This window comes from Cucurbita pepo, chromosome 2 (assembly GCF_057944985.1).
Source record: "Cucurbita pepo subsp. pepo isolate OVF chromosome 2, ASM5794498v1, whole genome shotgun sequence".
Lineage (NCBI taxonomy): Eukaryota > Viridiplantae > Streptophyta > Magnoliopsida > Cucurbitales > Cucurbitaceae > Cucurbita > Cucurbita pepo.
In genome coordinates, this window is record NC_141799.1 from 11,321,045 (window position 1) to 11,334,965 (window position 13,921).

General features: G+C 38.4%; 1 non-coding gene and 1 pseudogene across 1 annotated transcript; one reads left to right on the top strand and one right to left on the bottom strand.

Moving 5' to 3' along the window:
* Positions 1 to 6,341: 6,341 nt before the first annotated feature.
* Positions 6,342 to 6,435, bottom strand: TRNAY-GUA (transfer RNA tyrosine (anticodon GUA)). The gene is made up of 2 exons: positions 6,399 to 6,435; positions 6,342 to 6,377 (listed from the first exon to the last, which is right to left on the bottom strand). It is a non-coding gene; the product is annotated as a tRNA-Tyr (tRNA).
* A 5,714-nt stretch (positions 6,436 to 12,149) lies between these two features.
* Positions 12,150 to 12,798, top strand: LOC147793681 (pectinesterase inhibitor pseudogene; annotated as a pseudogene).
* The last annotated feature ends 1,123 nt before the right edge of the window (positions 12,799 to 13,921 follow it).

Sequence of the window (13,921 nt, forward strand, 5' to 3'; positions counted from 1 at the left end):
GCCCCATGTCCACGAATTCTTTAGACGGTCCAATCTGAGTGCGCTCAACCGAACCTTAATCCACGAAACAAGCCCAACAAATCGCAGATGCGTGCTCAGAACTAAATGGCTGCAACCCATCCCTCTATATGCTCCTAGCTGCCTCTATCATATGCAATAGGCATGCAGCTCTAGGCTATAATTTGTGTACAACTTCGAATAGCCATTTCCCCTTGCGCTTGACGTGGTGGCTCCAACCGACTCTCCTTTGCTCGACATGGCTAATTGTGGCTCGATTTACCTATTTTAGATCATAAGCATTTTGAACCTATTTAAAGTTCGAAAATGTCAGTGAACTACTATTTTAGCCAATTAAGATTATTTCTCATTGTTTAGGTTTGACTTAGGTTAAGTAACACCGTGGAAGAAAGTGAAATTGGATCACATCAAAGCTAAACCTTTGAATGATTAGATAAGGAGAGCTTAGGAGCACCTACTTAAGCCTAAAATCGTAAGTAAATTTACTATTGGATTGCCTTGAGCATTGTTGGGTCTGTTGTATGAATAACAATACGTGATATTTATGTACATGTTATTGAACTTTTATGTTAATATAGGTTGATGTGATGTATATACTTCCATGTATGTTGAGTATGGCTAATATGACTTTATGACCACAGTTATGCCTTATGAAATATCATGATATAAAATGTACTATCAATATGATCAAAATACTATGAGTATATATCTTCGACTCATAAAGAATTGAAGTCAAGTTATGCATGCAAGTATTATATGCATCATCTCACTGAACTATGATCATATATTACTTCTCCACTTATGCAATATATAGACACATACACCTACATTATTATTCACGTATCTTTCTCTTTCGTTGGGTTTTAGTAGCTTAAGATACGCTTGGCCATAGTCAAGCCTAGGTGGTACCTCAAAAAGATCTAGGAATAGTAAGAGACTGATAGGCCAAAGGGGTTTACGTCTCGTAAAATGACAACTTGTTGTGGCAAGCCCGCCTATGCATACCATGGGATGAGGAAATTTGGAAGGATATTATCACTAAAGCCCACTATATGTCTTATACGTTCTACCCCAAAAGTATGAAGATGTATGAGGGCTTAAAAACTACTTACTAGTGGCACGAAATGAAGAATAATTGAGTGCGTAGGTCAATGTCTGACCTTTCAATAGGTAAATAAACCGAGATAGCGACCTTCGGGGTTGTGGCAACTGCTAATGCTGATCTATGGAAGTGGGAAGACGTGATTATTGACTTTATCTTGGATTTGCCAAACACCAAGCAGAATTACACAATCATTTGGGTCATTCATAGATATGTGGACAAAGACAACTCACTTCATTCCTAGAAAAATCACATACCAAGTGGACAGGTACACTCAGTTGTATGTTAAAGAGATAGCCCATCATCACAGTATTGCAATTTTCATCACGTGAGATCAGGAAACAAGGTTCACCTCGCACTTCTAGAAGAGTCTACATAAGATGTTGGGTATGTAACTGAGGTTAAGTACGACTTTTCATCCACATATGCATGGATAAACTGAGAGGTCGAACTTGATTCTAGAGGACATGTTGAGGACATTGTGTTATAGACTTTGCTGGTTGTTGGGATGAACACTTGTACTTAATGGAGTTTGCTTATAATAATAGCTACATGTGACTATGTAGATTGCCCCCTTAGAGACTCTATACGAGTGTAGGTGTCAAACTTCTATCTTCTAGGAAGAGGTAGGTGAGCAACAACTTCTAGGGTCGGAGTTGGTTTAGATTATTAATGCAGTAGTGCAAAAAATCAGATAAAGAATACTGAAGGCACAAAGCGGGCAAAAAGCACTACGAAGACACTCGTAGGAAGGAACTTGAGTTTGTTACCGGTGATCATGTCTTTTTCAAAGTTGCACCTATGATAGGGGTGTTGAAATTTGGGAGAAGGGCAAGTTGAAGACAAGATTTGTAGGTCTCTTTGAGATCCTAGAGAATATAGGACTAGTGGCATACAAATTAGCACTACCACTTACACTTGTCACCGTGCATAACGTGTTCCATATGTTTATACCGTAGAAGTATACCCCAGACTCTTCATATGTTATCGAACATGAGTCACTTTTCTTTAGAGAGGATTCTTCATATGGGAGAAGTCGATGAAGATACTAGTTAGAGATGTGAAGCTGGTGCATAACAAGCAAATTGTCTTGGTCATGGTCTTATGATGTAACCATGGGAATGATGAAGCCAGTTAAAAAAGAGAGGATAAAGAAAACAAAGAAGAAAAAAGAAAGAGAAAAGAAGAGGTTAGGGTTTTGGAAAGAAAGTTAAAGAAAACAATATTCCACCACTAGATTCGATGACTTGGAGTCATTTTTTACCGAGCTTTCTTCATGAAAATTGCTCATAACGTTTTGGTCTAATGATCTAGACTTTTGAATCACAAGAATGTGTTAAGAAAGGTACGATAAAACAATTTTGAAAATTTAAAAATAACACAACATTAAAAGATAAAATCAAATATATTTATTATTTTGGAAGGATTGTTTGAGTATTAATATAAAATCGGGGACCAAGGTAGGAGATACCAAACAAACTATAGCCAAAATACCAAAAGAACTGACTCTCTAGAATGACCTTCCTCTGTGGTCGCATAACTCCCGAATGCTTCCCACGTCAACCAATCAGCTGATCACTTGAGAAAAAAAAAGTAATATCTGGTGAGCATAAAAATAGTTGGTAAGTAGCCTACCGTAGGCTTTTAAACATCCATGACCTAGTAAGTTACCATGAGCTTTAATTTGGACTCTAGGAAATTCATGCATAAGCTTTTACACCTAATCTAGACTCTAGGAAGTTCATGCAGAAGCTCCTACACCTAATGCTCCTACACCTATCTAAGCTTCTAGATTGTCTAGAAGTTCCTAAGTCAGTTTTCTTGTGTATTACAAACCCAATAAAGGTTTGGAGGTTGTTCACCTAACCTAGTGTCGCACAATCACCTGAACGACCTAACTGAGCTTTGCGGTGAACCAACTTGTTTGATCTTCTTATTTAGCGGCTTATATTGATTAGGAAGTGAATCACTGGTATCCTAAGTTGAAGAGGAGCAACCTCCACAAACATGCTGACATGAAAGACGATATGGCGTCATGAGACTTGAATATCATTTGTGAAAGCTTAGCTAGCAACCCCTCCACAAGACCATAACATCACAATGAAGTGGGGGAGCAACCTCGTGTGTTGACTAACTACCGAGTTTACCTGTGTGGTCTATAGCACTTGTGACGAGTTTATGAACAAAGACCTTGTTCAGAGATCCCTAACTATTTCTACACCCGATAAGGCACTAATGAAACTGAGACAAGCTTGACATCACTGAGTTGTACTACAAGAAATTGGAAGTGGTCTCCACTTTTGTGATATCTTCACGACTACTAATAGACATGGTAAGCTACAACAATTTGTGGGTGTGTGAGTATGATTGATCTTGCTCCCACTTCCGCTACAACAATTTGTATTAGAGCATTTTGGTTGTGGCATTAGGGTACCACAATTAGTATCAATAGAGCCAGGTTTCGACATTTGTGGTATTGTGAAAGACTTAACCTCATCGGCCACCAGGCGTACTCAAACTCAGCATCAATTGTCGAAGATAAGTTTCTCATTGCAAGCTTGCTTATTTGTTTTTAGAATTTGTTTTTTGGAAATCATACTTTCAAGAATTGTGAATATCTCCATCCATTCAAATTTTGTTGGTTTTGGTCGCTTAATTTAATCTTTAGCTTGCTTAACTTGATATAAAAATTGTTTTCTTGCATGGAGATTTGGAAGAAGAAATATATACGACACAGTGAGTTGGTTTTCGAGTAGTGTAGATTGAAGAAATCTTTGTATAGGCTGAAACAATCTCCTCGTCAATGGTATCTGAATTTTGATCACTTCATGGGGGAGCATAAGTACACTCATAGTCAATTTGACAATTGTGTGGTTTGTTTATCTATTTGATCTTGTATGTCGATGATATGTCAATTGCTTCCGAGAGACAAGTGGAGATTGATAAGTAACGATCAATTAGTGGTTATCTGTCCACTATGGCTAGTGGACCTATTTGTTGGCGTTCAAAATTATTGTCTACTGTTGCATTGTCTACCACCGAAGCAGAGCATCTGACAGTCACTATAGCTTTTAAAGAACCTAGATTCATGGTTTGGTGACTTAGTTATTTCTCAGGAACAAATAGAAGTGTTTTGTGATAGCCAGAGTGCTATTTGTTTGTCGAAGAACCAAGTCTATCATGCTCGTATCAAACATATTGATGTCTGATTTCATTTTGTTCGAGAATTGTTGATGAAGGGGACATTTATTTATTGAAAATTGGAACCGCTAATAATGTCGCGGATATGTTGACAAAGGCCGTTACTCCTGAAAAGTAGTTAGTTGACTTGGTGGCAGCAAAATAAGTTATATTCTTGGAGATCTTCTACCAAGGTGGAGATTATTCAAGACTTGGTTCATTAATACTTTTGGTACATTCCCCGCTTTGATTCATGAATCTATTGGATTCATTTGGTTTATCTCCCATATGGGTACATTATCTCATATTGGTACTTGAATCATCTTGATTTATGTATGCTAGTGATGCTTTGATTCATGTATGAGAATTAGTATTGCTATGTTTATATAAAAGTTTGTCTAACATTGTTTAAGATGTGGAGTCATTGTCATTTTGTATTTGACCCGAGGCAATGGGAAGAACTTTGTAACAGAGAATTTGCAGTGTGAGAGTGTGAGATACACTTGTAAACACTTTGGTTAGGGATTAGCTATCACCCGTGGATGTAGGGAAATTTCTTACTTCCGAACCATGTAAATCTTTGTGTCTCTTTGTTTAATTTATATTTGTGGGTGTGTGAGTACGATCGATCTTTCCTCCGCTTCCGTCACAACAATTGATACCAAAGAATTTTGGTTGTGACATTTTACGAGTGGTTTACAATCTTGATAATTCTTAAAAATAATATAAGGGTAGACTTATTTTATCACAATCCACCCCCTTTTGGAGCAAGCGTCCTCGTTGGCACGGAGAGGTTTTCGTACCCTTACAAGGAATGTTTGGTTCCCCTCTCCAACCGATGTGAGATCTCACAATCCACTTCATTGCTACGGAGAGGTTTCCACAAGAAATGCTTGGTTCCCATCTCCAACCGATGTGGGATCTCACAATCCACCTTGATGGCGCAGAGAGATTTCTACACCCTTATAAGGAATGTTTGGTTCTCCTCTCCAACAAATGTAGGATCTCACGCTCCACCTCCCTCGGGACCAAGCGTTCTCGCTGACATAGAGGAGTTTCCACACCCTTATAAGGAATGTATGGTTCCCCTTCCCAACTGATGTGGGATCTCACAATCCACCCCCTCAGAGGCCCAACATCCTCGCTGGCACACTGCCCGGTGTGTGACTCCGATACCATTCGTAATAGCCCAAACCCACAGCTAGCAGATATTGTCCGCTTTAACCTGTTACGTATCACCGTCAGCCTCATGGTTTTAAAACGCGTCTGTTAAGGAGAGGTTTCCACACCTTTATAAGGAATGTTTCGTTCTACTCTCCTTTCCAACCGAGGTAGAATCTCACAGGTAAACACCAAACTTTATCCATATACCTAAACCCATTAGATTATTTCTTGAACATGATCCACCCATTTGTCAACTACATATTGTTCAAAATTACATTAATAACCTTAGATTTATCATATAATAAATAGTGTTAAATTGCATATAAAATAATCAAAATTATTATTAAAAATAAAATATTTAACTACGAGATTTTATGGCATAAAGCCCAACCGATCAGACAAGTTACGGGTGTACATGGGTCGGGTCGGGTCGGGTTGGGTTGGGTTGAGAGAATTTTTTGGAACAACCCAAAAGTTCGGGTTGGTTGGATTGGTAACCCAACCTAACCCGAAAATTTTCACAACCTAACCCTTTATTGGATTCAGGTTGTTTGATTTGTTAATAAAAAAAAAAAAAAATAGTTGGGAATACTTGCATGGATATTATGACCTACAAGTTTAAATTGTTATCACATATAAACTTTTAGTTGTGCAATAAATTCAAAACTCCTTTGCACCAGAAGTTGTGATGCTATCACCTAAAATAATTACTACCTACCCAACCCTTGGTAAACATGCAAATGATATGCAACGAATCAATTCAAAGGTTACCAACATATAGTTAATTATCTATATTCACAATATATAATCATTCAACAAAATACCTAAAAAATTTAAACTAATATCAATAGTACATAGGTATTAAACTTTTAAAAACTCCAACCTGCCGGATTTGAACCAGCGACCTAAGGATGGGTTTGGGATTCTTCAACCACTACAGTCCTCCGCTCTACCAACTAAGCTAAGGTCAGACTTGTATAAGAATCATATACCATAATATAAACAAAATCGACAAAATTAATATATATAAAAAAAAAAACTAAAATAATAAAAATATCTGTAAGCCGTTAACAATTTCAGTAAACTCCAACATCATTTTGGTCGTGGTATTTATACAACATTTGGAACCTCCCATTGAAATTTTTTGCTTTCATAAAGAACTTGATTTGTATTGGGTTTTACAATTTGAAACCCATTTAGATCCAAACATATGATTTCTTAAAGTGCCTTGAATGGGTTTGAATACATATGTGTAGGTGCCAAATTCTCATACATATGATAATACAAGAGCTTTAATCCATTCTTGAAGAATTTGTGCAAGAACCAAGGTAAGAAGGTGAAGTTAGATAGGTTGTAGCTCGCCCTAAGAATTTGTTCAAGAACCTGGTTTGACACACACATAGGCTTTGGGCCATGTGTCGGGGTGCTTGTCCTTCGAGACCTGCTTTGTGTTTGATGAACACAACTCTCCACAATGGTATGATATTGTCAACTTTGAGCATAAGCTCTCATGGTTTTTCTTTGGGCCTCCCCAAAAGGCCTCAAACCAATGGAGATAGTATTCCTGGATTATAAACCCATGATCATTCCCTAAATTAGCGGATGTGAGACTTTTATCCAACACCTCCCCTCGAACAAAGTACGCCTCCCCTTAATCGAACCTCGACTCCTTTTTCTTTTGGAGTCCTTTGTTCGACATTTGAGGATTCTATTGACATATCTAAGTTTAAGGCATGACTCTGATACTATGTTAGAATGAACACGACTCTCCACAATGGTATGATATTGTCCACTTTGAGCATAAGCTCTCGGGTTTTACTTTGGACTTCCCCAAAGGCCTCAAACCAATGGAGATAGTATTCCTCGATAATAAACTCATGATCACTCCCTAAATTAGGTGACGTGGGACTTTCATCCAACACTTTGCACCTATACAACTCGTTGCTTCACTATGGATGCTAAAATTATTCAATGTATAATATGACTGGATTTGTTCTGCCATATACTTGGAGATTACTAGATGTATAGTATGCATACACATAATAATCCTATGACACATAGCATTAAGCTCTAAGAACCACTGCCGAAGGAGCAACCGATGTCAATGTCGACGAGGAAATTAGAGAATCTTATAGTCATATTTTTCCAACTCAACCTCAAACAATTAAACCATTGTTTAACCATACTTCTCTTTGGTTCTTGAACTTCTCGATAGGGTATTTATTCATTTTGAGTATCAGCTCTTCCGACTTTCTTTTGGTTTTTTTTTTTTCTTTCTTTTTTTAAATAGTGTTTCTCAAATATACTCATGATCTTTTCTTTAAATTAGCTAATGTTAGACGCTAACAATTTTCAACACTCCTGCCTTATTATATTATGTTGAAGGTGAGAACATCCTATGTAGCACGAATACGTCGTAAATTGCCTCGACATGCCTTAGAAATGATCAACTTTGCAAGCCCCTCAACCCGGTCTCTACTTACGTGGACCCGAATTACGAAAATCAACCACCATCTCCACCTGAGCTGTTGTTCTTCCTTCCACTTCTTGTACCATGAACTTGCCTCAACTCATTTTTCTTCTTATCGAACCATGTTTTGCAATTGTCATCCCAACATCATCTTTCACTTCAAATCTCGGTGTCTCATTGAAGCTTACCAATCCTCCTTTTGACCCTGAATTAATAATCCTAAACGAATAAAATTATATTTTAAATAAATAAATTCAAAATACAATGAACGATTAGCAGGTATAGAGCTGAGTTTGGTTAGAACGTGTGGCGGTTAACCACAAGGTCCGAGGGTCAAGCCCCCCCCCCCTTCTTAGCGATATTGTTTTACTTTTTTGTAAAATAAAAAATGCATTCGTTTATGTTTTTAAACTCTAATCCTTCTTATCGATATTATTTTACTTTTTTGTAAAATAAAAAATGCATTCGTTTATGTTTTTAAACTCTAATTATTTTTTTTCTCTCTTATCTTCTTTTTCTTGTTTGAATGCATAAGCTGCTAGCAATACAGGCTCTTTTTATAGATCTCAGTTACACGTAATCTGAAAGAGGAGAATTGAACTCGGCTTTCGTTACGTCATTAGTTGGGATTCTTTCTTCATCGACTCTATCAATGGCTTCGTAGTTTTGTAGGTAAGATGATTAAAACCTCTAATTTTTTTTGTTTCGTCATGTATGTGAATGAGTTAAGTTTGATTGATCGTCCATTACACCCACGATTGAGACTGAAGGAAGAGTTGCAAGATCCCATATTGATTGGGGAGGAGAACGAAACACCCTTTATCATGTGAAAACCTCTCCCTAGCAGACGCGTTTTAAAAATCTTGAGGGGAAGTCTGAGAGAGAAAGCCCGAAGAGGGCAATATATGCTAGGGACGGATCTAGGCTGTTACCGTTAATAAGTTGGTTCAAGGTGAAACCAATAAATAGCCAACCATTTAATTTGAGAGTTAAATGAATGGTAATGATAGTCATGAATTGGATAAGCCTCATCATAGTGAGCTTAATTGAACAACAAGTTGCTATATTAGATATATTAGACAATAAATTGGAAGGTTTATTTTCTAATTCATGAAACTTAATGAGAGAAAATAGATTGTGACTAAGCTTTCTCACTCGCTGCCATTGGAATACAATTATAGAACGAAATACAAAAGACACAAAATAGGAAGATGAGCTAACACTTCAGAATGACCCCTTGTGACCAAACAACTCTCAAATGCTCCCCACCTCAATTCCAACCTACAAACACCTAAAAAAAAAGAAGGAAAAGGGGGAAAACAAAGAAAAGGGTAAGTATAAAAAAAAACTCAATAAGCAATCTACTCATAGGCTCTTATGGCATCCTCATCCTGGTAGGTCTTATATTTATATAGTTTGCTATGCTCTTGCAGTGAATGTCCAACGCCTTGGATTGAGGTGCTACTTCATAAAGTTTTGATTGGGCAGTAAGGTGTCTTCTAGTCTAAACCTCATTTATGGGAGGTTAGTTGGCGGACCCTCCCACAGGATCATAGAGTCACCAGAGTTTGGGGGAAGCGACCCTTGTGTGCCGGCCAACTATTGGATTAACCTACATGATCCCATGCACCCATCTCAAGAATAGTTTTACATCTAAGTGGTCTTGTTCAAGAAGCATTTGACAATTTTCACAAAGTTGGGACACCTAATTGCATACTCTAGCTGACCTATACCTGGCTCGATAGTATAGTATCGGGTTAAAAACTCGACGGTATGGGTACTGGAGTGGAAACGGTAGCAGAGACCCTATTAGCACCATACATATTGCTAACAACTTGAAAAAGTTACCTTTTTTATTCTTAGATATTGTGGAAGCCTACTGGGTCCTGGGCATCTAGACAATTTAAATCTTGTCTCTTGTTTTCAAGATGTTTAGGACTAACTGCTCGAGTTATGTCATAGCTCAATACTAGCCTTCTGCTGATGATCTGGACACATTAGTTTAGACTTCCAAGAAATAATTAAATTTCCGAGAAAAATGCAGAACCCAGAAATAGACTGTCTTGAAGTTCGACAACCACCCCAGTCAGAATCGCAATATGCTTGTAATCTTAAATTGTTTTCAGATGGTAGTAGGAGTCCTTGACCAAGAGTACCTTTGATGTATCTCAGAACCTGAAGAGCTGCCTCACAATGTGGTTTTCTTTGTTCATGCATAAATTGACTAAGCATACGAACTGAATAAACTATGCCTTGAGTCTTAGTCATTTTTTACTATGCCTTCAAGGAGGCTCGGCTCCTTTTCTTTTGGAGTCTTTTGTTCGACAATTGACTAAGCACGACTAAGTTTAGGGCATGGCTCTGATACCATTGTGGAGAGGTGGATTAAATCTAAGCACGCTCATGGAGGTGGAAGGACATGCGCCGACCCTACGTTAATTGAAGGAAAATCAATGAGGCAACATTTTGCGAGACTTGAAGGTGTGCTTTTGGAGGACACATGCCACACCAAGAAAGAATAAGAAAATACTAATGCCTTACGTCGCCTGGACTCGAAGCCAAGAACACTTGTGTCGTGAGTGGGGTGCGTGTCAAGTAGTGAAATTGTTTTTGGGAGTTTAAGTTAAATTATGCTTAAATTGAGGGCCAATAGCGACTGGCCGTGGTATTTGCACGTGAGCCCATTGCGAGTGAAATCACGCTTAGAAGCCTTTCCAGCCACGCATGGGGCGCGTGAAGGTGTGTTGAAAGTGATCTTTTGACTATTTTACACCCATACTAATCCTTAAATGACTTGAATTATGACCATCTAGTGAAATTTTTGAAGATTTAGAGAACCGAAAATGACATACCAGAAGAGTGAGCTGTCTTTCTACTCAACATATCGGCCACTATGTTAGCTTTACATGGGTGATAAAGATTCTTTGTATCATAATCCTTCGCAAACTCCAACTATCTCCTTTGTCCCATGTTCAACTCTTTCTACCTGAATAAGATACTTGAGGCTCTTATGGTTTTACCACCTGTACCTTTTCACCATACAAGTAACGTCATCATATTTTTAACGTGAACGCCACAGTTGCTAACTCCAAATCGAGGGTTAGGTAGTTACGCTCATATTTCTTAAGCTATTAGGAGCCATATACAACCACTTCTTCATTAACACCAACACGCAACCCCAATCCTTTTCTCGAGGCATCGTTGTACACCATGCTTGAACCATAAAATAGTGCTAGCATCAGCGCATACACCAAAAACTCCTTAATCTCTTGAAAAATCTATTCATGTGTCATAGTCCAAAGAAAGACTTACCTTCTTAGTTAACTTTGTCAAGGTTTGAATAAGTCCTAGAAAGAAACCTTCCGTCGTAGTTCGCTAACTCCAAAAAACTTCTAAGTTCTAGGACTGAGGATGGTTTGGGTTATCTCATGATTGCCTCTATCCGACCCAGAAAATCCCCGGCTGAGTTATCTCATGATTGCCTCTAACAAACTTGCAGAAAATTATGGGCTGAGGTTGGTCTCTGTTATCTCATGATTGCCCCGAAATGTTCCATGATTACTAACTTTTCAACATCCCATGATTTTAACCAAGTCGAGCTTGTTGACTTACTAACTTCTCAATGCACGATTCCCACATCCATGATTTTAACCATGTCGAGTTTATTGACTCACATTCCTTACGTCAAAACACACAACGATTGCAAGGACTACTTTTCGTGAGGACAACAAAAAATATTGGCAAAACAAATATTTGTCGACGTATTAGCACTATTCATGTACTATATATTCTTCAGGTTATTTATTCAATATTATCCTCTCACATACATGAAAACTATGGTTCAAGATTACATTAATAACCTTGATTTTTTTTTTTTGTATAATAAATATTATTAGTTTAAGTAGAGGAGAACGGTTATAATCTTACCAAGAAGAGTGTAAAGTTATGACTCTCATGTGTAGTCAGTCAAGGTTAACACGAGAGTGGCACATGGAGCAAGACGGTGTATTGTCTAAAAAAGTGCATGATAACTAAGCCAAGTTTGTGATTGGGTTTAGAGAGAAAAAAGCTTAACATATTCTGTCTATTTTTGTTCGTTTTTCTTTTAATAGCGTTTTACTTAAAATTCTAACGTGAAAGCTATTCAAAGGAATATTTGTGAGTGTATAAATATGTGAACCCTCCCTACGGATTAATTGAGCAAAACAGACAGAAAAATCAAAATAAAAAATGGCATCTTCTAGTTTTCTTGCAGTCTTTAGGATTGTCCTCTTAGTACTGTTCTTCAATGGGATGGTGCCCATGCAAGCGGCTTCCCAAGACGACATCGTTTCCACCATCTGCAAGAAAACTAGAAACCCTTCTTTTTGCTTTAACGTGTTGAAATCTGCTGGCACTACAGACCTAAAAGGGCTGGCCACTTTCACCCTCAACCTCGCCCACGACAAGGTTGCTCAAACCCGTGCCCTCGCCCAGTCCCTGGCGTCCAAGGCAGCTGATCCCAAGCTTAAAGAGCGATATGCCACCTGTGCTGAACAGTACGACGATGCCGCCGGCGACATCGAGGATGGGAAGAACGACTTGGGGAAAGGTGACTACAATGGCGTCAACATTAAGGCGTCTGCAGCTATGACGGAGGCCGGCGACTGTCTGGACAGCTTCACGCAGCCGCCGAAGGACCCATCGGCGCTGTCTAGCAACGGGAAGACTGTGGAAGATATTTGTAGTATCATCTTGGTTATAGCCAATCTTCTTCTTGGGCGTGCCTAATTCATTTTTCTTCAGCCTTTCTTCATTTTATCCTACAAACTTCTGTACTTGGAATGCCATGAATCAATAATATGTCTGTTTTGAATCCTATAAATTTGGACATCGACTCCTTTACATTTTAATAATCTGACTAATCTAGGGTCACTCTATAACTCTAAGTGCTCTCCAATTTTAAAGGTCTCTTAGTGCTCTCCAATTTTAAAGGTCTCTGAGTGCTCTCCAATTTTAAAGGTCTCTGAGTGCTCTCCAATTTTAAAGGTCTCTGAGTGCTCTCCAATTTTAAAGGTCTCTGAGTGCTCTCCAATTTTAAAGGTCTCTTAGTGCTCTCCAATTTTAAAGGTCTCTGAGTGCTCTCCAATTTTAAAGGTCTCTGAGTGCTCTCCAATTTTAAAGGTCTCGTAGTGCTCTCCAATTTTAAAGGTCTCGTAGTGCTCTCCAATTTTAAAGGTCTCGTAGTGCTCTCCAATTTTAAAGGTCTCTTAGTGCTCTCCAATTTTAAAGGTCTCTTAGTGCTCTCCAATTTTAAAGGTCCCAGGTTCTAGTTCGTGAGTCAATAGCGGCACATAATTTCAGTCAATAGCGGCACATAATTTCATGTTAATGAGTTATAGGCCTCCTCAGCCCACGATGAAGGTATAGAAACTAGTTTGAATCAAAATGAGTGTGGAGGGAGAGTTGCCCAAATTTTTCAAAAGCGTCCTAGATTTCATTTTCTTTTTTTCTCAAATGTTCATTATTCATAACTTTTTTGGTTAGGTTGGTTTGTTTTTATCTTTTTGGATTCGAGTTCCTTTGGGTTCGTTTCAAGTTTATAGGCACAAAAACTAGGTCATGAACCGACCCAATTTCATTAAAAAAAGAAAAAAAGAAAGAAAAGGCTAGTGGAAGGCCGAATGTTTCCTGTCCCAACGAGCCTCCCTCTAATCATAGGCTTTTCAAGCCCAACGAAAGGAAGAAAACCCTCGTTTATTGCCGGAAGGAGCATGTCACAACATCACTGACATGAAGTAGATTGTGACCTCCACACAAGACAGACAAGGGGTGACCCTCAAGTGACATCTATCTGACCCCCCTCTAATCATAGGCTTTTCAAGCCCAACGAAAGGAAGAAAACCCTCGTTTATTGCCGGAAGGAGCATGTCACAACATGACTGACATGAAGTAGATTGTGACCTCCACACAAGACAGACAAGGGGTGACCCTCAAGTGACATCTAT